Here is a 25,521-nt window from a genome sequence, read left to right as displayed (position 1 = left end):
GCTGTTGGTTATTGACCGGAGAGCCATCTCGGTCATGTCTACATGTCTCCCGAACCCGTAGGGTCTACACACTTAAGGTTCAGTGACGCTAGGGTTGTAGAGATATGTATATGCAGTAACCCGAAAGTTGTTCGGAGTCCCGGATGAGATCCCGGACGTCACGAGGAGTTCCGGAATGGTCCGGAGGTAAAGAATTATATATAGAAAGTGTTGTTTCGGCCATCGGGACAAGTTTCGGGGTCACCGGTATTGTACCGGGACCACAGGAAGGGTCCCGGGGGTCCACCGGGTGGGGCCACCTATCCTGGAGGGCCCCATGGGCTGAAGTGGGAGGGGAACCAGCCCCTAGTGGGCCGGTGCGCCCCCCTTGGGCCTTCCCCCTGCGCCTAGGGTTGGGAACCCTAGGGTGGGGGGCGCCCCACTTGCCTTGGGGGGCACTCCACCCCCCTTGGCCGCCGCCCCCTTGGGAGATTGGATCTCCAGGGCCGGCGCCCCCCCTGGGGACCCTATATATAGAGGGGGGGGAGGGAGGGCAGCCGCACCCATGCCCCTGGCGCCTCCCTCTCCCTTCCAATACCTCCTCCTCTTCCGTAGAGAACGGCGAAGCCCTGCTGCGGTGACTGCTGCATCCACCACCACGCCGTCGTGCTGCTGGATCTTCATCAACCTCTCCTTCCCCCTTGCTGGATCAAGAAAGAGGAGACGTCACGCTGACCGTACGTGTGTTGAACACGGAGGTGCCGTCCGTTCGGCGCTAGGATCTTCGATGATTTGGATCACGTCGAGTACGACTTCCTCATCCCCATTCTTTGAACGCTTCCGCGCGTGATCTACAAAGGTATGTAGATGCAATCCGATCACTCGTTGCTAGATGAACTCATAGATGGATCTTGGTGAAACCGTAGGAAATTTTTTGTTTTCTGCAACGTTCCCCAACAGTGGCATCATGAGCTAGGTCTATGCGTAGTTCCTTTTGCACGAGTAGAACACAATTTGTTGTGGGCGTAGATGTTGTCAACTTTCTTGCCGCTACTAGTATTATTTTGCTTCAACGGTATTGTGGGATGAAGCGGCCCGGACCAACCTTACACGTACGCTTACGTGAGACCGGTTGCACCGACTAACATGCACTAGTTGCATAAGGTGGCTGGCGGGTGTCTATCTCTCCCACTTTAGTTGGAGCGGATTCGATGAAAAGGGTCCTTATGAAGGGTAAATAGAAGTTGATAAATCACATTGTGGCTTTCACGTAGGTAAGAAAACGTTCTTGCTAGAACCCTATTGCAGCCACGTAAAATTTGCAACAACAATTAGAGGACGTCTAACTTGTTTTTGCAGCAAGTGTTTTGTGATGTGATATGGAAAAAGTTGTGATGAATGATGAATGATATATATGTGATGTATGAGATGTTCATGCTATTGTAATAGGAATCACGACTTGCATGTCGATGAGTATGACAACCGGCAGGAGCCATAGGAGTTGTCTTTATTTTTGTATGACCTGCGTGTCATTGAGAAACGCCATGTAAATCACTTTACTTTATTGCTAAATGTGTTAGCCATAGTAGTAGAAGTAATAGTTGGCGAGCAACTTTATGGAGATACGATGATGGAGATCATGATGATGGAGATCATGGTGTCATGCCGGTGACAAGATGATCATGGAGCCCCAAGATGGAGATCAAAGGAGCTATGTGATATTGGCCATATCATGTCACTATTATTATTTGATTGCATGTGATGTTTATCATGTTTTTGCATCTTGTTTACTTAGAACGACGGTAGTAAATAAGATGATCCCTCATAATAATTTCAAGAAAGTGTTCCCCCTAACTGTGCACCATTGCGACAGTTCGTTGTTTCGAAGCACCACGTGATGATCGGGTGTGATAGATTCCAACGTTCACATACAACGGGTGTAAGACAGATTTACACATGCAAACACTTAGGTTGACTTGACGAGCCTAGCATGTACAGACATGGCCTCGGAACACAGAAGACCGAAAGGTCGAGCATGAGTCGTATAGAAGATACGATCAACATGAAGATGTTCACCGATGTTGACTAGTCCGTCTCACGTGATGATCGGACATGGCCTAGTTAACTCGGATCATGTTATACTTAGATGACTGGAGGGATGTCTATCTGAGTGGGAGTTCATTGAATGTTTTGATTTAGATGAACTTAATTATCATGAACTTAGTCTAAAATCTTTACAACGTGTATTGTAGATCAAATGGCCAACGTTGTCCTCAACTTCAACGCATTCCTAGACAAAACCAAGCTGAAAGATGATGGCAGCAACTATACGGACTGGGTCCAGAACCTAAGGATCATCCTCATAGCTGCCAAGAAAGATTATGTCCTACAAGCACCGCTAGGTGAAGCACCTGTTCTCCCTGCAGAACAAGACGTTATGAACGCTTGGCAGACACGTACCGATGATTACTCCCTCGTTCAGTGCGGCATGCTTTACAGTTTAGAACCGGGGCTCCAAAAGAGTTTTGAGAGACACGGAGCATATGAGATGTTCGAAGAGCTGAAAATGGTTTTTCAAGCTCATGCCCGGGTCGAGAGATATGAAGTCTCCGACAAGTTCTTCAGCTGTAAGATGGAGGAAAATAGTTCTGTCAGTGAGCACATACTCACTATGTCTGGGTTACATAACCGCTTGACTCAGCTGGGAGTTAATCTCCCGGATGACGCGGTCATTGACAGAATCCTTCAGTCGCTTCCACCGAGCTACAAGAGCTTTGTGATGAACTTCAATATGCAGGGGATGGAAAAGACCATTCCTGAGATATTTGCAATGCTGAAATCAGCAGAGGTAGAAGTCAAAAAGGAACATCAAGTGTTGATGGTGAATAAAACCACTAAGTTCAAGAAAGGCAAGGGTAAGAAAACCTTCAAGAAGGACGGCAAGGGAGTTGCCGCGCCCGGCAAGCAAGCTGCCGGGAAGAAGCCAAAGAATGGACCCAAGCCTGAGACTGAGTGCTTTTATTGCAAGGAGAGTGGTCACTGGAAGCGGAACTGCCCCAAATACTTAGAGGACAAGAAGGCCGACAAAACGAAAGGTATATGTGATATACATGTAATTGATGTGTACCTTACCAGTACTCGTAGTAGCTCCTGGGTATTTGATACCGGTGCAGTTGCTCACATTTGTAACTCAAAGCAGGAGCTGCGGAATAAGCGGAGACTGGCGAAGGACGAGGTGACGATGCGCGTCGGGAATGGTTCCAAGGTCGATGTGATCGCCGTCGGCACGCTACCTCTACATTTACCTACGGGATTAGTTTTGAACCTCAACAATTGTTATTTAGTGCCAAGTTTGAGCATGAACATTGTATCAGGATCTCGTTTAATGCGAGATGGCTACTCATTTAAATCCGAGAATAATGGTTGTTCTATTTATATGAGAGATATGTTTTATGGTCATGCTCCGATGGTGAATGGTTTATTCTTAATGAATCTCAAGCGTAATGCTACACATATTCATAGTGTGAGTACCAAAAGATGTAAGGTTAATAATGATAGTCCCACATACTTGTGGCACTGCCGCCTTGGTCATATAGGTGTCAAACGCATGAAGAAGCTTCATGCAGATGGACTTTTAGAGTCTCTTGATTACGAATCATTTGACACAGGCGAACCATGCCTCATGGGTAAAATGACCAAGACTTCGTTCTCAGGAACAATGGAGCGAGCAACCAACTTATTGGAAATCATACATACTGATGTGTGCGGTCCAATGAGTGTTGAGGCTCGCGGTGGTTATCGTTATGTTCTCACCCTCACTGATGACTTGAGTAGATATGGGTATGTCTACTTAATGAAACACAAGTCTGAGACCTTTGAAAGGTTCAAGGAATTTCAGAGTGAGGTTGAAAATCAACGTGACAGGAAAATCAAGTTCCTGCGATCAGATCGTGGAGGAGAATACTTGAGTCACGAATTTGGCACACACTTAAGAAAATGTGGAATAGTTTCCAAACTCATGCCGCCTGGAACACCTCAGCGTAATGGTGTGTCCGAACATCGTAATCGCACTCTATTAGATATGGTGCGATCTATGATGTCTCTTACCGATTTACCGCTATCTTTTTGGGGCTATGCTTTAGAGACTGCCGCATTCACTTTAAATAGGGCTCCGTCGAAATCCGTTGAGACGACACCATATGAATTATGGTTTGGGAAGAAACCTAAGCTGTCGTTTCTAAAATTTTGGGGTTGCGATGCTTATGTCAAGAAACTTCAACCTGAAAAGCTCGAACCCAAGTCGGAAAAATGCGTCTTCATAGGATACCCTAAAGAAACTATTGGGTATACCTTCTACCTCAGATCCGAAGGCAAGATCTTTGTTGCCAAGAATGGATCCTTTCTAGAGAAGGAGTTTCTCTCGAAAGAAGTAAGTGGGAGGAAAGTAGAACTTGATGAAGTATTACCTCTTGAACCGGAAAATGGCGCAACTCAAGAAAATGTTCCTGAGGTGCCTGTACCGACTAGAGAGAAAGTTAATGATGATGATCATGAAACTTCAGATCAAGTTTCTACTGAACTTCGTAGGTCCACAAGGACACGTTCCGCACCAGAGTGGTACGGCAACCCTGTCTTGGAAATCATGTTGTTAGACAACTGTGAACCTTCGAACTATGAAGAAGCGATGGCGGGCCCGGATTCCGACAAATGGCTGGAAGCCATGAAATCCGAGATAGGATCCATGTATGAAAACGAAGTATGGACTTTAACTGACTTGCCCGTTGAGCGGTGAGCCATAGAAAATAAATGGATCTTTAAGAAGAAGACAGACGCAGATGGTAATGTGACCATCTATAAAGCTCGGCTTGTCGCTAAGGGTTATCGACAAGTTCAAGGGGTTGACTACGATGAGACTTTCTCACCGGTAGCGAAGCTGAAGTCCGTCCGAATCATGTGAGCAATTGCCGCATTCTATTATTATGAGATATGGCAAATGGACGTCAAAACGACATTCCTTAATGGTTTCCTTAAGGAAGAATTGTATATGATGCAGCCGGAAGGTTTTGTCGATCCTAAGAATGCTGACAAGGTGTGCAAGCTCCAACGCTCGATTTATGGGCTGGTGCAAGCATCTCGGAGTTGGAACATTCGCTTTGATGAGATGATCAAAGCGTTTGGGTTTATGCAGACTTATGGAGAAGCCTGCGTTTACAAGAAAGTGAGTGGGAGCTCTGTAGCATTTCTCATATTATATGTTGATGACATACTTTTGATGGGAAATGATATAGAACTTTTGGACAGCATTAAGGCCTACTTGAATAAGAGTTTTTCAATGAAGGACCTTGGAGAAGCTGCTTATATATTAGGCATCAAGATCTATAGAGATAGATCAAGACGCCTCATAGGTCTTTCACAAAGCACATACCTTGATAAGATATTGAAGAAGTTCAATATGGATCAGTCTAAGAAGGGGTTCTTGCCTGTGTTGCAAGGTGTGAAATTGAGCTCAGCTCAATGTTCGACCACGGCAGAAGTTATAGAAGAGATGAGTGTCATCCCCTATGCCTCAGCCATAGGTTCTATTATGTATGCCATGCTGTGTACCAGACCTGATGTAAACCTTGCCATAAGTTTGGTAGGTAGGTACCAAAGTAATCCCGGCAAGGAACACTGGACAGCGGTCAAGAATATCCTGAAGTACCTGAAAAGGACTAAGGAAATGTTTCTCGTTTATGGAGGTGACGAAGAGCTCGTCGTAAAGGGTTACGTCAACGCTAGCTTCGACATAGATCTGGATGACTCTAAGTCACAAACCGGATACGTGTGTATTTTGAATGGTGGGGCAATAAGCTGGTGCAGTTACAAGCAGAGCGTCGTGGCGGGATCTACATGTGAAGCGGAGTACATGGCAGCCTCGGAGGCAGCGCATGAAGCAATTTGGGTGAAGGAGTTCATCACCGACCTAGGAGTCATACCCAATGCGTCGGGGCCGATCAAACTCTTCTGTGACAACACTGGAGCTATTGCACTTGCCAAGGAGCCCAGGTTTCACAAGAAGACCAGGCACATCAAGCGTCGCTTCAAATCCATTCGTGAAAATGTTCAAGATGGAGACATAGATATTTGTAAAGTACATACGGACCTGAATGTAGCAGATCCGTTGACTAAACCTCTCCCTAGAGCAAAACATGATCAACACCAAAATTCCATGGGTGTTCGATTCATCACAATGTAACTAGATTATTGACTCTAGTGCAAGTGGGAGACTGTTGGAAATATGCCCTAGAGGCAATAATAAAAGGATTATTATTATATTTCCTTGTTCATGATAATTGTCTTTTATTCATGCTATAATTGTGTTATCCGGAAATCATAATACATGTGTGAATACATAGACACCAACATGTCCCTAGTAAGCCTCTAGTTGACTAGCTCGTTGATCAACAGATAGTCATGGTTTCCTGACTATGGATATTGGATGTCATTGATAACGAGATCACATCATTAGGAGAATGGTGTGATGGACAAGACCCAATCCTAAACATAGCACAAGATCGTATAGTTCGTTTGCTAGAGTTTTTCCAATGTCAAGTATCTTTTCCTTAGACCATGAGATCGTGCAACTCCCGGATACCGTATGAGTGCTTTGGGTGTACCAAACGTCACAACGTAACTGGGTGACTATAAAGGTATACTACGGGTATCTCCGAAAGTGTCTGTTGGGTTGACACGGATCAAGACTGGGATTTGTCACTCCGTATGACGGAGAGGTATCTCTGGGCCCACTCGGTAATGCATCATCATAATGAGCTCAAAGTGACCAAGTGTCTGGTCACGGGATCATGCATTACGGTACGAGTAAAGTGACTTGCCGGTAACCGAGATTGAACGAGGTATTGGGATACCGACGATCGAATCTCGGGCAAGTAACATATCGATTGACAAAGGGAATTGTATACGGGGTTGCTTGAATCCTCGACATCGTGGTTCATCCGATGAGATCATCGAGGAATCGTCCAACCCCCCCCCGCCCCCCCCCCCCCCCCCCCCCCCCCCCACCCCCACAACACGAAACCCCCCGCGGCCACCGGGGCTCCCCCCTCCGCCCCCCCCGCCTCGGATGTAACGATGAGATCATCGTGGAGCATGTGGGAGCCAACATGGGTATCCATATCCCGCTCTTGGTTATTGACCGGAGAGCCATCTCGGTCATGTCGACATGTCTCCCGAACCTGTAGGGTCTACAGACTTAAGGTTCGGTGATGCTAGGGTTGTAGAGATATGTATATGCAGTAACCCGAAAGTTGTTTGAAGTCCCGGATGAGATCCCGGACGTCACGAGGAGTTCCGGAATGGTCCGGAGGTAAATAATTATATATAGGAAGTGCTATTTCAGCCATCAGGACAAGTTTCGGGGTCACCGGTATTATACCGGGACCACCGGAAGGGTCCCGGGGGTCCACCGGGTGGGGCCACCTATCCCGGAGGGCCCCATGGGCTGAAGTGGGAGGGGAACCAGCCCCTAGTGGGCTGGTGCGCCCCCCTTGGGCCTTCCCCCTGCGCTAGGGTTGGGAACCCTAGGGTGGGGGGCGCCCCACTTGCCTTGGGGGGCACTCCACCCCCCTGGCCGCCGCCCCTTGGGAGATTGGATCTCCAGGGTCGGCGCCCCCCCTGGGGACCCTATATATAGAGGGGGGAGGGAGGGCAGCCGCACCCATGCCCCGCGCCTCCCTCTCCCTCCAACACCTCCTCCTCTTCCGTAGAGAACGGCGAAGCCCTGCTGCGGTGACTGCTGCATCCACCACCACGCCGTCGTGCTGCTGGATCTTCATCAACCTCTCCTTCCCCCTTGCTGGATCAAGAAGGAGGAGACGTCACGCTGACCGTACGTGTGTTGAACACGGAGGTGCCGTCCGTTCGGCGCTAGGATCTCCGGTGATTTGGATCACGTCGAGTACGACTTCCTCATCCCCGTTCTTTGAACGCTTCCGCGCGTGATCTACAAAGGTATGTAGATGCAATCCGATCACTCGTTGCTAGATGAACTCATAGATGGATCCTTGGTGAAACCGTAGGAAATTTTTTGTTTTCTGCAACGTTCCCAACAGCCTACATCTGTTGACAGAGGAAGTTAATGATAGTGATCATGAAGCTTAGACAAGTTGCTCGACCTGTGTTACATAGGTGTGAAGGAGGGGGTTGTAGAGGGTTACGGGAGAGTTTTGAGGGGGAGAGGGTAGGAGGAGAGTAGAGTAGTTGTTGGCGGGGGGGGAGGGGGGTTGGGAGGGGGGAGGAGAGAAGGATAGGCAAAGTCAGGGAGGTAGGGGGGTAGAGGAGGGGAATTGGGGGGAGGAGGGGAGGTGGGAGAGGGTTGAGGGGGTTTTTTTTTAAAGGCAGGGAGGGAGGGGGGGGTTTAGGGGTTAGTTATTAAGGGGTTTGGGGGGGGGAGGTTTGGGTTAGAGGGTTGGGGGAGGGAAGGGGGGGGTTTTTAGGGGGAAGGGGAGTAGGTGTAGGTTTGAGGGGGTAGAGGGGGAGTTTTTAGGGTTTGAAGGGGAGGGAGGGAAGTAGGGGAGGGCGGTGGGGGTTTGACCGCGGGGGGAGGGGGAGGGGTGGGTTAGGAAGGAGGGAAGGGAGAGGTGAGCAAGGGAGGGAGGCGGGGCAGGAGGAGGGGGTTTTTTTGGGAGGGGGGGGAGGGAGGGTTTTGTTTTTGGGTTTGGGGGGGAGGGGGAAAGATAGGGGGGAGGGAAGGGGGCAAGGGGGGTGTAGAGGTTTTGATTATGGTTTGGTTAGGAGGTTGAGCTAAGGGTTTTTGAGGATGGAGAGGAGGGGTATACGGGGAGAGAGGTTGAGGAAGAGGGGGGTTGTTTTTGGGGGGGGGGGGGGGCGAGGGGGGATAGAAGGGGAGGTGAAAGTTTTTGGGGGGGGGGAGACAGAGGAAGGGTTTGGGTGTTTTTTTTTGAGTTGATAGGGGGTTTTGCTAGAGAGGGTTTGGGATTGTTTTTGTGTAGGTTTTTTTGAAGGGGGGTAGGGGGTAGAGAGTAGGGTTTTGGTAGGGAGGTGAGGGGAGGAGGGGGGAGGGTGGGGGGTAGATGAAGGTTTTAAGTTTGTAGGACAGAAAGGAGTTTCGAGGGAGGGGCGGGAGACCTCAGGTTTTTTCAGCAGTTGTTTAGGGGGGCTTTGCAGGGGGGAGGAGGGGGTGAAGGAGTAGGGGATTTTTAGATAGGGTTTGAGGTTGGGAGAGTTTGGGGGGTAGGGGGAGAAGGGGGGTTTTTGTGAGGGAGGGGGGCAGGGGAGGGGGGAGGGGGTTTTAGGGGTTTGGGAGGGGCGAGGGAGGTGTGGAGTAAGTTGTGGGGACAGAAGAGGGAGAGGTGAGGGGTTAGAAGGGGGGAGGGGGAGGAGGGAGGGTGGTTTTGTGTAGGGGGGGAGTGGGAGGGAGGGTGGAGTGGGGGGGGAGGTTTCGGGGGGGGAGAGTAGGAGGGAGGGTAGAAGAGTTTTTTTTTTGGGTTTTTTTAGGTTGGGGGGGACGGGGGGGGGTAGACGGTTTTTGGTGGGGGGGGGAGGGAGGGGGGAGGTTAGAGGTTTGTTGTTCGGCTAGAGTGGGAGGGGGGAGGTTTGGGGGAGGGGGCGGGAGGTTTTTTTGGGTGGCATAGGTAGGGAGGTTATTGAGGGTTTAGGGGGAGGGGTTTTAGGGGGGTTTTGGGGGGGGGGGGTAGGGGGGAGGGAGGGAGAGGAGGAAAGGGGCGGGGGAGGAGGGGGGGGAGAGGGGTGGGTTTGAGAGTAGGTTTTTTTTAGGGGTGGAGAGGTTGGGGGGTGGGTTGGAGGAGTGAAGGGGAGAGAGGGGGGGGAAGAGAGAGGGGAGGGGGGGGGGGGACAGGTTGGGAGGGGGGAGGGGGTGAGGGGGAAGAAGGGTAGGACAAGGTCTTTGGGGGGTAAGGGGTTTTTGGGTAGGGAGAGGGAGAAGGGGGTTTTGGAGAGGTTTTTTTTTTTAGGTAGGTTGGGGAGGGAGGGGGGGGCACAGAGGGTAGAGGTAGGGGGGTAGGGGGGGAGAGGTGGTATAGGTTTTAGTTTTTAGTTGGGATGAGGGAGGGGGGGGGTTTTGAGGAGAGAGAGGGCAGGGGGTTTGGTTGGTTTGGAGAGGGTGGGGAGAGGGGGGGGGAGGAGCGGGGCACAGGGAGGGGTTAGGGGGGGGGTTGTTTTGGGGTACAGGAAAAAAGAGAAAGGGGGGTTTTTTTTTTTTGTTGGGCGGAGGGAGGAGGGAGGGGGTAGTTTTGAGGAGGAGGTTTTTGAGGTAGGAGCAGAGGGGTTTTTTAGATAGGCAGGGTTTTCAGGGTTTTTAGGGGGGGGGGGGGGGGGGGGGGAGGTTTGGAAGGTGAGAGGGAGGGAGGGGGTTTTTTTTAGGGTTTTTTTGGGAGGGGGTGTAGGTGGTGTAGGAGAGGAAAGGGAGGGTTTTCAGGGGTGGGAGGGTGGGGTGAGAGGGAGGCGGGAAGGGGGGAGTTTTTTTTTTTGGGGAGGGGGAGGGTGTTTGGAGGGGGTTAGAGGGAGGGGATAGGGGGAGGGGGAGGGGAGGTGGGGTTGTTGTAGGTTTGGGGGTAGGGGGGGGGGTAGAGAGGGTTGAGAGGAGGGGGGTAGGGAGGTTTTTGGGGTGTAGGAGGAGAGATAGGAGAGGGGTTTTTGGGGGAAAAGGGGTGTTTGGGGGGCGGGGTTTTTTAGGTAGGGAGACGGGTGGGGGGGTTTTGGCTTTTGTGGCTAGGGGGTTGTGGTGATAGGGAGGGGGGAGGGGGTAGGGAGGGGGGGAGGGAGGGTGTAGGTTGTTTTGAGAGGCTAGGGGGGAGGTTAGGTGTTTTTAGGTATAGTGAGGGAGGGGGTTTTTGAGAGAGGGTGGAGGGCGATGGGTTTCTTTCTTTTGTAAGTAGAATATGCAGCAACAGGGTTCAGGGGGGGCGTAAGGGAGGGAGTTTTGGGGGGTTTGGGAGGGAGAGGAGAGGGAGAGGAGGCGGGCAATGGACGGGGTCGGAAGAAGGTTTAGGAGGGGGGGGGGGGGAGGTTAGGTTTTGGGACGGTAAGGGGGGGTGTTTTTTTTAAGGATACGCAGGTTCTTGGGTTGTGGAGGGGGTTTCGAGCGGGAGAGGGGGGTTTTTTTTGGGGTTTTTTTTGGGTGTTTTTGTTGGAGGTTTAGGGGGAGGAGGGTAGGTTGCGGTGGTTTGAGAAGGGGGTAGGGGGGGTTTGGGGGAGGCAGGGTAGTCAGGAGTAGGCGAAGGTAGGGGTGCATGGAGTTTGGTGACGTTGCAGCAGGTGGAAGGGGGGGGAAGAAGGGGTTTTTTTTTTTTTGGGATTTTTTCGTCTTTTGTCGGAAGGGGAGAGTAGAGGGGGGGGGGAAAGGTAGATAGAGGGTTAGGGGCGTTTTAAGAGGGTGGGGAGGGGAGGTTGGGGGGGTCGAGGTAGAGGTGGGCGGTTTAGGGGTTTAGTTTAGGGGATAGGGGGTTTTAGGTTTCGGGGGTGAGAGGGGGAGGTTTTGGGCAGGGGGTTGGGTGGGGGGAGGGAGGAAGGGGAGGGTTTTATTGGTGATGGAGGGAGTCGTAGGGTAGGTAGTTTGGTAGAGGGGAGAGTGAGTTTTAACGGGGAGGTTGAGGGGTGGGGGGGGAGGAGGGAGGGGAGGTTTTTTTTGGTTTTTTTGGGTTAGGGTTGAGGAGGGTGGAGGTTTCGGAGGAGGTAGGCAGGTTTTTTTAGGCGGGGGGTAAGGGGGGGAGAGGGGAGGGGGGGGGGAGAGGAGCAGGGAGAGAGGAGGAGAGCAGGAGGAGGGGGGGGGTTGTTATTGAGAGGGTTTTTTGGGGGGTGAGGGTAGGGGAGGGGCGCAGGGGGGAGGAGGGGGGTGGTGGGAGGGGAAATGGAGAGGGGGGTAGGTTGGGGTTCTTGGGTAGGGGGAGGAGGTAGGAGGTTTGAGGTTTTTGGGTTTTAGGGGTGGTGTTGGGAGGAGGAGTAGAGAGGGGTCGGCGGGCTAGGTTGGTTGTTTTTTTTATTTGGGAGGAGGTAGGATTAGGTTGTAGGAAGGGAAGGGGGGGAGGGTTTTTAGGGAGGGTGTGAGGGGGTTGAGAAGGGGTTTGTTTTAGGGTTTTGAGGTTTTTTTTTTATGGGGTTTTTTTAGGAAGGAGGGGGTGGAGGGTTTGTGGGGGGGAGGAGAGGGGGAGGAGGAGGGAGGGAGAGGTTTTTTTAGAGGGAGGATAGGGAGGGGAAGGTTGTGTTTTTGGAGGGGGAGTAGGAGGGAGTTTCTCTAGGATGTGTTTTTTCAGGGTAGGTAGAGGGCGGGGTGAAATATGGAGGGGGAAGGGGAGGCTAGAGGGGGAAAGGGGAAGGGGGGGGGGGGAGGGGGGAGGTTTAGGGTTTTTTTTAGTTTTGGGGGAGACAGGAGGAGTTAGGAGGGAGAGGATTTGGGGGGGGGTAGGGGGGTTTTAGGTTAGGGGAGGAGGTTCGAGGTCTTGGGTTTTTGCGGAGAAGGGGGGTTTAGGGAGGGGGGAGAGTGGGTAGCGGCATAGAATGTGGAAGGGGGAGGGTGGAGGGGTTTAAAGGAGGGGTGTGGAGGAGGGAACGGAGGGGAGAGGGGGTGTTTGGGGGAGGGGGTACGAGGTGATAAGGATATGTACTACTCCTGAGTGGTACGGTAATCCTGTCTTAGATATCATGTTGTTAGACAACAATGAACCTACGAGCTATGGAGAAGCGATGGTGGGCCCGTATTCCGACAAATGGTTAGAAGCCATGAAATCCGAGATAGGATCCATGTATCAGAACAAAGTATGGACTTTGGTGGACTTGCCCGATGATCGGCAAGCCATTGAGATAAATGGATCTTTAAGAAGAAGACGGACGTGGGCGGTAATGTTACCGTCTATGAAGCTCGACTTGTGGGAAAGAGTCTTTTCACAAGTTCAAGGAGTTGACTACGATGAGAATTTCTCACCCGTAGCGATGCTTAAGTCCGTCGGAATCATGTTAGCATTAGCTGTATTTTTCGATTATGAAATCTGACAGATGGATGTCAAAACAAGTTTTCTTACCAGTTTTCGTAAGAAAGAGTTGTATGTGATACAATCAAAGTTTTGTCGATCCTAAGGATGCTAAAAGGTATGCTGGCTCCAGCGATCCTTCTATGGACTAGAGCAAGCATCTCGGAGTCAGAATATATGCTTTGATGGAGTGATCAAAGCTTTTAGGTTTATACAATGTTTGCTAGAAACTTGTATTTACAAGAAAGTGAGTGGGAGCACTACAAAATTTCTGATAAATATATGTGGATGACATATTGTAGATCCGAAATAATGTAGAATTTCTGGAAAGCATAAACGGTTGTTTGAAGAGTGTTTTTCAAAGGAAGACCTGGATAAAGCTGCTTACAAATTGGGCATCAAGATCTATAGAGATAGATCAAGACGCCTGAAGATACTTTCAAAGAATGCACACCTTGACATGTTTTTGAAGGAGTTCAAAATAGATCAGTCAAAGAATGGGTTCTTACCTGAGTTGTAAGGTGTGAAGTTGAGTAAGACTCAAAGCTTGACCACGGAAGAAGAAAGAGGAAGGACGAAGGTCGTCCCCTATGCTCTTGTCATAGGCTCTATACGGTATGCCATGCTGAGTACCGCACCTGATGTGTGCCTTGCCACATGTCTGGCAAGAGGGTACAAAGGTGATCTAGGACTAGATCACCAGATAGCGGTTGAAATTATCCTTAGAGGAATAAGGAAATGTTTCTCGGTTATGGAGATGATAAAGAGTTCGACGTAAAGAGTTACGTCGATGCAAGCTTAACACCTATCCGGATAGCTCTGAGTAGAGATACCGGATACGTATAATGGAGCAAAAATCTGGAATAGCTCCAAGTGGAACATGGTAGCAGCATCTACGATATGACATAAAGTTTTGCGAAATACATAGGGATCTGAATATGGAAAGACCCTTTGACTACAACCTCTCTCACAAGCATAACATGATCAAACCCAGAACTGTTTGAGTGTTTATCACATAGTGATGTGAACTAGATCACTGAGTCTAGTAGACTCTTGGATGTTGGTCACATGGCGATGTGACCTGTGAGTGTTAATCACATGGCGTTGTGAACTAGATTATTGACTCTAGTGCAAGTGGGAGATTGTTGGAAATATGCCCTAGAAGCAATAATAAATTAGTTATTATTATTATATTTCATTGTTCATGATAATCGTTTATTATCCATGCTAGAATTGTATTGATAGGAAACTCAGATACATGTGTGGATACATAGACAACACCATGTCCCTAGTAAGCCTCTAGTTGACTAGCTCGTTGATCAATAGATGGTTACGGTTTCCTGACCATGGACATTGGATGTCGTTGATAACGGGATCACATCATTAGGAGAATTATGTGATGGACAAGACCCAATCCTAAGCCTAGCACAAGATCGTGTAGTTCATTTGCTAAAGCTTTTCTAATGTCAAGTATCATTTCCTTAGACCATGAGATTGTGCAACTCCCGGATACCGTAGGAGTGCTTTGGGTGTGCCAAACGTCACAACGTAACTGGGTGGCTATAAAGGTACACTACAGGTATCTCCGAAAGTGTCTGTTGGGTTGGCACGAATTGAGACTGGGATTTGTCACTCCGTGTAAATGGAGAGGTATCTCTGGGCCCACTCGGTAGGACATCATCGTAATGTGCATAATGTGACCAAGGAGTTGATCACGGGATGATGTGTTACGGAACGAGTAAAGAGACTTGCCGGTAACGAGATTGAACAAGGTATCGGGATACCGACGATCGAATCTCGGGCAAGTACAATACCGCTGGACAAAGGGAATTGAATACGGGATTGATTGAATCCTCGACATCGTGGTTCATCCGATGAGATCATCGTGGAACATGTGGGAGCCAACATGGGTATCCAGATCCCGTTGTTGGTTATTGGCCGGAGAGTTGTCTCGGTCATGTCTGCATGTCTCCCGAACCCGTAGGGTCTACACACTTAAGGTTCGGTGACGCTAGGGTTGTAGAGATATTAGTATGCGGTAACCCGAAAGTTGTTCAGAGTCCCGGATGAGATCCCGGATGTCACTAGGAGTTCCGGAATGGTCCGGAGGTAAAGATTTATATATGGGAAGTCCTATTTTGGCCACCGGAAAATGTTCGGGATTTTTCGGTATTGTACCGGAAAGGTTCTAGAAGGTTCCGTAGTGGGGCCCACCTACATGGGGGGACCCACATGAATGTGGGTAGTGGGGGCAAGGCCCCACACCCCTGGTCAAGGCGCACCAAGATCCCCCCTTAGAAGGAATAAGATCATATCCCGAAGGGATAAGATCAAGATCCCTAAAAAGGGGGGATAACAATCGGTGGGGAAGGGAAATGATGGGATTTCTTTCCCCCACCTTTACCAACGCCCCAATGGACTTGGAGGGCAAGAAACCAGCCCCCTCCACCCCTATATATAGTGGGGAGGCGCATGGGAGCCGCACCCTAGCCCCTGGCGCCTCCCTCTCCCCTCGTAACACCTCTCCCTCTCGCTGAGCTTGGCGAAGCCCTACCGAGATCCCCGCTGCTTCCACCACCACGCCGTCGTGCTGCTGGATCTCCATCAACCTCTTCTTCCCCCTTGCTGGATCAAGAAGGAGGAGACGTCTTCCCCAACCGTACGTGTGTTTAATGTGGAGGTGCCGTCCGTTCGGCGCTCGGTCATCGGTGATTTGGATCACGACGAGTACGACTCCATCAACCCTGTTCTCTTGAACGCTTCCGCTCGCAATCTACAAGGGTATGTAGATGCACTCCTCTCTCTCGTTTCTAGATGACTCCATAGATTGATCTTGGTGATGCATAGAAAATTTTAAAATTCTGCTACGTTCCCCAACATCGGCGCCCACGGCGCCCCTCCTGTCGCGCCCTCCTACGGCGCGTACGGCGCCGCCCCCAGCACGTACGGCGCCCCCTACTACGACCCGGCCCTTCTAGCGGCCCTGCAGCAGCCGCCGCCCTATACTGGTGGTGGCGGTGATTGGATTATGGACTCCGGTGCCACCTCTCATATGTCCGCTCATCCGGGTAACCTCTCTTCCGTTCATCCCATTTCCACTCCCTCCCGCATCATCATCGGTAATGGTGTCGGTCTTCCCATCTCTCATGTCGGTTCTGCACCCTTTCCCTCTAACTCTCGACCTCTTTCTCTTAATAATGTCATTGTTTCTCCTCATGTTATTCAGAACTTAGTTTCCGTTCGTAATCTTTCTCGTGACAATTTTGTAACTGTGGAATTTGACGAAGTTGGCTTTTCTGTTAAGGACGCTCGCACCCGGATGATTCTTCACCGCTGTGACAGTCCCGGCGACCTCTACCCAGTTCAGTCGCCGTCATCTCCGGGTGGTCCTCGAGCTTTTTCCGCCGGCGTCGATCTTTGGCATGCTCGTCTCGGGCATCCTAGAACTTCTTCACTTCATCAAATAATGAGAGGATTTTCTTTTTCATGTAATAAAACGGCTGCTCACTCCTATGAAGCCTGTCGGTTAGGCAAACATGCTCGCCTTCCTTTTAGTTCCTCTTCCACAGTTGCATCTTTTCCGTTTGAATTGATTCATAGCGATGTATGGACATCTCCAGTACCTAGTAATTCTGGTTATCTTTATTATCTTGTTATACTGGATGACTACTCTCACTTTGTGTGGACATTTCCTCTTCGTCGGAAATCCGATGTTGCCGCCACTCTCATTGCATTTTATGCTTATGTCTCCACACAGTTTGGGCGACCCATACTCGCACTTCAGACCGATAACGGGAAAGAATTCGACAATCTCACCATCCGCCATCTTCTTTCCTCCCATGACACTGTGTTTCGTCTCACGTGTCCATACACCTCCCAGCAGAATGGCCGTGCCGAGCGCATCCTACGCACCCTCAATGAGTGTGTGCGTACCATTCTTTTCCATGCCTACATGCCTTCTCGGTTTTGGCCAGATGCCCTCGCCACCGCCACCCTCCTCCTTAATCTTCGGCCATGCCGTCTGCGCTGGAACTACGCGCCTCACCATCTCTTATATGGCACTCCTCCCTCCTACGATGGTCTCCGAATTTTCGGTTGCCGTTGCTACCCCAACACCACCGCCACCACTCCTCATAAACTCGCTCCTCGTTCCGTTCCTTGTGTCTTCCTTGGTTACCCGGCCAACACTAAGGGTTATCGCTGCTATGAACCCGTGTCTCACCGTGTCATCACCTCCCGGCACGTGTACTTTGATGAGCTTGTTTTTCCCTTTGCACAGGAACAGGTGGCGCCGTCTCCCCCTCCCGCGGCGGGGTCTCCTCCGCGCCATCGCCCGCTGCTGGCCCTGGGTGCTCCGGCCACCCCGCTCGTGGCGCCCCCCTCCGGATCGGGGCCCTCTGCGGCCCCCTCCTCCGGCTCAGCGCCCTCGTCGCCTGGAGCTGCCTCGACATTGCCCACGTCGCCCCGGTCCTCCACCATGCATGTTGGGCCGCATGATGGGCCGCTGACTGGACCGGCCCGCACTGGCGCGGCCTCCCCTGGCGCGTCGCCCTCGCCTCGGTCGCCCATGCCGACTCCGTCTCGGTCGCCCGCGCCGACCCTGCCTCGGTCGCCTGCTGGTGCGATTGTGGCCCCGGTGTCGCCCGATTCTCCCGACGCCGCGGCCGAGTCTTTTGCCCGGCCCGCCTCTCCCGTCGACGCTGTGGCGGCCACCGCCTCTCCCGTGGATGCCACGGTCTCGTCTCCACCCGCGGCTGCTCCGACGGCCGGCCCCGTCACACGCTCGCGCACTGGTGTTTTTCGCCCGAGCTCCCGCTATGCGGATGACTATGTCTGCACCGCCTCGACGTCTGCTCCTTCCCCGCTGCCGTCCTCGGTTCGGGCCGCTCTCCGCGACCCTCTTTGGATGGCCGCCATGCAGGAGGAGTTTGACGCTTTGCAGCGAAACCGGACTTGGCAGCTTGTTCCCCGTCCCCGGCATGCTAATGTGATCACCGGGAAGTGGGTCTTCAAACACAAGCTTCGTCCCGACGGCACTCTTGATCGTTACAAGGCGCGTTGGGTTGTTCGTGGTTTCCGGCAACGCGCCGGTGTGGACTTCACCGACACTTCCGCTCCGGTTGTTAAGCCTGGGACGATCCGCACTGTCTTACAGTTGGCGGTCTCTCGTGCCTGGCCGGTTCATCAGATGGACGTCTCCAACGCCTTCCTCCACGGTCATCTTGAGGAGCAGGTCTTCTGTCAGCAGCCCACGGGGTTTGTTGATCCGGCGTGTCCTGATCATGTGTGTCTGCTCTCACGCTCATTATATGGGCTTAAGCAGGCTCCTCGTGCCTGGTACCAGCGCATCGCAGCGTTCCTTCACCAACTTGGCTTCCGCTCTACACGCTCCGATGCTTCGCTGTTTGTTTATCACTAGGGCACAGACACGGCGTATTTGCTGCTCTATGTTGACGACATCATTCTGACAGCATGCACTTCTGAGCTCCTTCGCCGGCTTACTGATCGTCTCCGTGCAGAGTTTGCTATTAAGGACTTGGGTCCGCTGCACTACTTCCTCGGTGTTGAGGTGGTGCGTCGTTCTGATGGATTCTTTCTTCATCAACGAAAGTACGCTCATGAGCTTCTCGACCGTGCTGGCATGCTTAACTGCAAACCGGCCGCCACTCCTGTCGACACGAAGGCCAAGCTCTCTGCTACTGATGGTACTCCTGCTCCAGATGCTGGCTTCTATCGGTCCATTGTTGGTGCTCTTCAGTACCTCACTCTTACTCGGCCAGAGCTTCAGTACGTGGTTCAGCAGGTCTGCCTCCATATGCATGCCCCTCGAGACATTCACTGGACTGCCGTTAAGCGGATTCTCCGCTACATCCGCGGTGCTATGGATCTTGGTCTTACTCTGCGCGCCTCTACTGCCACTGATCTGGTCGCCTACTCCGATGCCGACTGGGCTGGCTGCCCGGATACCCGTCGATCTACTTCGGGTTACTGCATCTTCCTTGGACCATCCCTGGTGTCGTGGTCGTCCAAGCGGCGGCCCACTGTTTCGCGGTCTAGCGCCGAGGCTGAGTACCGCGCTGTGGCCAACGTTGTTGCTGAGTGTTCCTGGCTTCGTCAGCTTCTTCACGAGCTCTCGTGTCCTGTTGAGAAGGCCACCATCGTCTACTGCGACAACGTCTTCGCCGTCTACCTCTCCGCCAACCCGGTTCATCATCGTCGCACCAAGCACATTGAGCTTGATATCCATTTTGTTCGGGATCAGGTGGCTCTTGGCCATGTTCGTGTTCTACACGTTCCCACCTCCCAACAATTTGCTGACATCATGACCAAAGGCTTGCCTACGACGTCTTTCCAGGAATTCCGGTCCAGTCTCTGCGTCAGCAATGGTGTCGCTTCGACTGCGGGGGGGGGGGGGGGGGGGGGGGGGGGGGGGGGGGGGGGGGGTTGAGATATGTATTTAGCACATGTATTCTTGTACTCCAAGTCTCCTCCTTGTGTATAGTTGAGGATATGACTTGCCCTATGTACTATATATACTTGTGCATATGCACCTATCAATATATTGAGTTGCATCCTATTTCTCTACACTTTCTGCATCAGAAGCTCCGTTTGGTACACTGACAGGGCCAATAGTTTCGCATATATTCGTAGGGATATATATTTGGGCAGCATCAGGCAAGCTTTCTGCATCAACGTCTGCATCTTTTTTTTGATCTAATAAACGGCTGCATCTGTTTGTGCAACATCTTGCCGAACTGGTGATATAATCAGAAATTCCAAACTCTGCATGAGGTGCTCTCTGTAGAAAGCTAACAGATTTGGAGAACTAACAGGACGGCCCATTACTCTCCTCCAGTAATTTGGGCCGCATAAGGAGTCCCAACGTACTCACGGCCCGCCACTCCGAAATGGGGGATCCGCTGGCTTCCGGCTGGTGGGGAGAAAAACGCTACGTTCCTTTAGGAGGTGTTTGGTTAAGGGATTTTTTAGTTTTAGAGACTAGAAAAAGTTTTTAAAAAGTCTCTAGAAACTAAATGGGAGGGATTTTTTCTACAGGGACTAGAAAAAGACTCTATTGAAGAATCTTTTTTGATTAGTCCCTGAGACTAGAAAAAGTTCTAGGACTTTTAAACCAAACACTCCTTTAGTCCCACATCGCCCAGCGATAGAGAGAACGACCAGTTTATAAGCCCGCTCGCTGCAGCAGAGTTGTCCCTTCAGAGACATCTGATAAAATTGGAACGATACAGAGAAGATTAGCATGGCCCCTGCGTAAGGATGACACGCACAAATCGAGTAATGGTTTAATTTTTTTTGGGATTTTCTGCGCTGGTCCCTGGAACCTTCTTTTTTAGACCCTCACGTGTAACACACATTGTACAGATAGTTTCTTATAGGTCCATGGGGCCTTATTTTAGCACTTGCGTGTACTGATATTTTACATAAAGTTCTTTGTATTTTCATTTCCATCGGGGTAAGATCCTTACATGCTATATAGTATCTCAGTGACTATATAACTTTCTTTTTGCGGACTGTATATACAAATGAGAATAGATGCAGAGATGAAACAATAATAAAAAGATGATGCAAAATAACATCTGTTTATAATTTTAAAATTAACACTTTGTTTTCTTTGCAAATATAAAATTGTAACTTTCGTGTCAGAACCCATGGGATGGGATAGAAAACAAAATATACTGATAAGTGTTCCTGTTACTTTCCTGTAAAATCGTAATATAAAATTGTACCTCTTACAAATGACGTATATGGCCCTATTTTTTGTGGGGATATGTATCATTTTTTTAGTGGATATGTGTCAGTCTATTTTACATTTTTGAGTAGTGGATATGTATCAGTCTATTAATTAGTAGTGCTTCTGTTTGACAGATATGTCCTTGTGAAGTCGGATAAGGAAAAAAATTAAAAAGAAAAGCAATTAATGGATGACACTCATTTTAATCCAGATTTCTGGGAATACATGGTGCCCGTTTTTATTAAGATTTCTCCTTTTTGACAGTTCATACGTTTTTCGTCGCTTTTAACAGATATGAAGAAGAAACATTTCCTTGCTTTCATTAGCTCGTTTTTTTCTCTTACCTCCAATATTTGTTGTTGTCCTCGCATTTTTTTTAGTTTTTGTCCTACCTTTTTGACAGTAAATGTATTGCTGGATTTTTCATTTTTCTGGTGAAATGATCCTCTTGGCTGAGGTGTTTTTGACTCTCTATTAACCCCACTATTTTTCTTGGCGAGAAGGCCACTATATTTGTTTCCATCACGAATGGTCCATCCTAAAAGAACAAGGAGTAGTAGATCAAAGTTGCCCCCACCCGCACCCCCCAAAAAAAAACTTAGGTAGGGATACATAAGGATCGACTACGTAAAAGTTAGGGCATCTCCAAAAAAAGAAATGATGTATTCTATCAAAAATGAATTGATGGCATTGGTACTACCCTTTAAGAATATGAGAAATATATTTTATAAATTTACACACAATTTATCCATAAATTATGCTTTATTATAATATACAAGAATACACATATAGTAATAAACAAAATTCATTTTTTTCTAAAAAATAAATTTAGTGCCATTGGCATTACCCTTAAAAAGTAAAAAAAATGAAGTCTTCTAGAAAGTGACAACAGTATTACCCTTTAAGAAAAAAACAAAAACAAAAAAGTCACATGCAACTTTGCACTAAAATTGCACCTTTTGTAATATGCAGATAAACATATAATGCTGCAATTTTCGAAATCAAGTATGCACACATATTGATTGTGTAGTACTTATCTGTGTACATTTACACTCACCCAACATAAAGAAAATAACCATAAAAAATAAAAAGAAAAACCGCCCAAAAACAGGAGAAGTTCAAGTCCAATAGGAAAATTGACTAACCCTAGACAATATTGGCACGGGCAGTGGCTCCAGGCGGCGTGGTGGCGGGAGGTTGCGTAGAGGGGCTTGGCCGACAAATCTGCTCCACCACGGCCAGTTACACGACGACAACTGTCGGTGGGGAGCTGCATCCAGGGTGGTAGGGCTTATGGATCTAGCAATGTTGCGTCGTCGTTGCAGCTGCACGGACCAGGCCTAATCACGTGCTTGATGGAGTTGCTCCGGAGTGAGGTCTATAAATGATGGCTTGAGGCAGAGGAAATGGATGCGTAACATCGACAATGATTTTTCTAGCTTGGTTGGTAATCTCCTATAGTGAGACGCTAGTGGCCACGATTATAACAACCCGGGAGTAATACCATAGATATATTAGCCTATTATATTGTTTTGTGCATCATGTCCATCTCATAAACATTGCATCATCATATTGTATTAATTAAATAATTATTTTAGATATTATATTTTGCTATTTTGTTAAATGATAAGTAGATAAACACCTTCTTTTTCAATCTTCTGCATCATGACTCACCCAAAACCTAGAACACACTCTTTTTATGATATTAGCAGGATTGTCCTGCTTCTTAATCAATTCTTAATCAAACCAAGAAAAGACCAGTGATGGCAGCCGATGATTTGCAGGGAAGAACCTCAACGCCGTCGATGGCGGCGAGAGGAACCAAACTCTAGCAAGAGGACGCATCTTCCTTCTACTACAGTCTATACAGGAGATTCCCCGCCAGAGCCTGCAATATCTGGCACTGAACGATGACTATAGTGCAGGCTCTTGTAGCGCTGGCCATCTGCTTCCTCTTCTACAAAAAAAAAACATTCTGGCGTCGATCACTGCATTTTTTTTCTCTAAGGATGGCCAGCCCTACAAGAGCTTGCACTTTTTTCTTTAAGGAAATAAGGCATTCTGGGGTGACTGGAATAAATATTCTCTTTGTCTGGTTATATTTGTCGAAGAAATAGATGTATCTAGGTGTATTCATCCATTTTTATCCAATTTTTATAAAAGTATTTTCGTACGGAGGGAGTAGGTTTTAAGGCCCACTACGTTGGTAGTGGGCTCGCGGTGCGTCAGTGCACGCTTTTGTAGCGCTGGCCATCTTCTTCCTCTTCTAGAAAAAAAAGGTTGGATCGGTCGATCGACGCGGCGCGGGGATGGCGACGACGACGTCAGGCACCACCGCCGGATTCCCCGCGCCGACGAGATCGATGCTGCCAGGTTCCCATGAAAATCTGTTACAGCGATGACGACGAGGAGATCGATCTGAAGTCGCCGTCGGAGATCGTAGCCCTCCACGCCGCGTGCCGCGACCGCATCACCGAGTACGACCCCAAGAAGAGAGCCCGCGTCCTCACCCGCTTCTGCGGCGTCAACCTCGCCGGCTTCGACCTCGACAGAGAGTGTCAGTATCTCCATTACTTACCAATTTACAACCATTTTAGTTTAAATTTCTCCTGAAATGGTTCTCCTGATCTGGGGTGTATGTCTTTTGCCCCTGATTTTGCTTTGCTTGCAGCCAAGGTTGGCCTCGGGCCGCTGCTTGAGGATGTAACGCCGCAGCTGTGGGAGCTCCGGGCGGGGACGTCGTACAATGTCGTTTCCGTCAGGGTAATCGAATCCGATAGGGGCTACCCGGTCAGTGTGTTCGGTACCGTAGCATCGACTACAGATGCGTCTATCTGTTCAGACGCGAGAGAGAAGATCCCCAGATCATCAGCTCCAAGGTAATTGTGTGCACTAAACTAGTTCGCCCCTTTGTCTCCTCCCAAACTATTTAGACTGACTAAAACACGGACAGCTGCGTACTTTAGCTAAATTAAGCTTGCTACTAGTTATTTTGTTTTTTTAGCTGCAAATACCATGATTAATTTCATATTGGTACACTTCAGTTTCTCAAAGAAATATAAGATCATAAATGATCTTATGTTTCTTTACAGAGGGAGTATTATTTAATCTGTTCGAAGTAAGTGCTCTAAGGATGGGTGTTATTGCCAAAACCATACAACTTCATCATATTATTTTGGTGCTACGTTTGTTTACATTTTGTTTCTCAGTAGCAGCCCTCTTTGAGACCTGGTTGTTTATTCTGTCTATGGAATGTGGTATGGCCAGTTGTTTATTATGTCATGGCGTCATGCTGTAAAATGCCTTTTATATACTGGAAATAAAAGAAACTATGTTGGAACAAATAGTTTGTCCATCTGAATGTACTACTATGCAAGCCACAAATATCTGGTTGCTGGTAGCAATTTATGGGCACTAAAGGAGTGCGGCAACAGAATTACATGAGTGATCGATGCTCCCCAAGCTAGTTAAACAACATATTTTCAGACTGTTTGAATCTGTCCAACTTGTCAAGTGTGCTTTGCTTTTCATGTGCAGCTAGTTACATAGCTTGTTCAACTACGTAGACATGTTGTGACCCTTTTTTATAAATTACTTGCAGGAGGATATGTTAGCATTGACAGGTCCACGTCGAGGATTAGTAGCATTTGATAATATACATTTTGAGTTCAACCTGAAGGTAAAGGGTGATCCTGATGATGAAGACTTTAGCAAAGGCGTAATTGAGTCCCGCACCTTTGACTCTGGACCCATAACTATGATGCTACCTAGTTGGCTCAGTACAGTGGAATTAGTATTTGCACCTGTTAAACATCCGGTGGCGGCTAGCCTCCAAATCAACATTCTGAACGGTCCGCCCTATGCCCCTTTCGTTGGCAAAGTATCTGCTGGGACTAGAAATGCCGAGACCCATATTATTCTATACGATGGTAGAGCAATGAGTTGCAGCGGGATATTAGTCGGAGATGATGGCTCCATTCCCTTGAGTCGTAATTTGGTGGTTATCCCTATACCTACATGGGACGATGATGAAGAGTTTTTGGTCCATGTTTGTATTTTTGATAATGACGAGGATGAAGGCACTCATGTTACTCTACAGCACCCTGATGAAGAGCATGTTTGCACTCACGGTTCCAATGAGCTAAAAGTGAAGGTTACATGGACTGCCATCCTCACAAGACCGATGGGTGCCAAATATAACCCAAAGAGGAACCTCTCTTGGGCCGAGCGTTATGGTTCGCTGAATTACAGTGGTTGATGATGGTGATTGTTGACCCTTGTCTGTGACGTGGGAGGACATGGCCCTGTAGCCAGGTAGCAGCCTCTTCCTCTCACCTTATCAAGTTGTAAGAGTTGTGCTCACTGAATGTTTGGTATTAGAATTGTGCTTGCTGGATGTTTGGTATTAGTGATAATGGAACCAGGGGGTATATTTAATAGTCATGAGTATCTTTCTTCTTGGAGGAAAATTCCGTTATTTGCTGTAATTTGATGCGCTTGTTTGCTTCATATGCTAACATCATTCAAAGGTAACAAAAAGGGGAGGCCATCAAAAGTCTCAAGTCATACTAGTAGTATACTTGACTATAAGGAGGCTAATAAAAAGTCTCAAGTTATATTGTACTTAATTATAGAAAAGAGGCATAATTAAACATAATGAGTGAAGATTCATTCCGTCATATATCTGGCAATGCTAACCTCAGCTTCACTTCTTTTGCGAAGAACTTGCAGAAGACGCCCACTTCACTTTTTCAGGTTTGATATGGACAGTTCTCTTCAGAACTGCGA

At 49.0% G+C, this 25,521-nt stretch overlaps 1 non-coding gene and 1 pseudogene across 1 annotated transcript; both read left to right on the top strand.

The window, feature by feature from the left end:
• The first annotated feature begins 20,191 nt into the window (after positions 1–20,191).
• On the top strand, positions 20,192–20,294 carry LOC125549812. Its single transcript, XR_007301524.1, has one exon. It is a non-coding gene; the product is annotated as a U6 spliceosomal RNA (small nuclear RNA).
• A 2,669-nt stretch (positions 20,295–22,963) lies between these two features.
• LOC125548016 lies at positions 22,964–25,202 on the top strand (annotated as a pseudogene).
• Positions 25,203–25,521: the final 319 nt, after the last annotated feature.

This window comes from Triticum urartu, chromosome 3 (assembly GCF_003073215.2).
Source record: "Triticum urartu cultivar G1812 chromosome 3, Tu2.1, whole genome shotgun sequence".
NCBI classification, from domain to species: Eukaryota; Viridiplantae; Streptophyta; class Magnoliopsida; order Poales; family Poaceae; genus Triticum; species Triticum urartu.
Note: the sequence above shows the minus strand (reverse complement) of the source record. Positions and strands in the feature narration are given on the sequence as shown.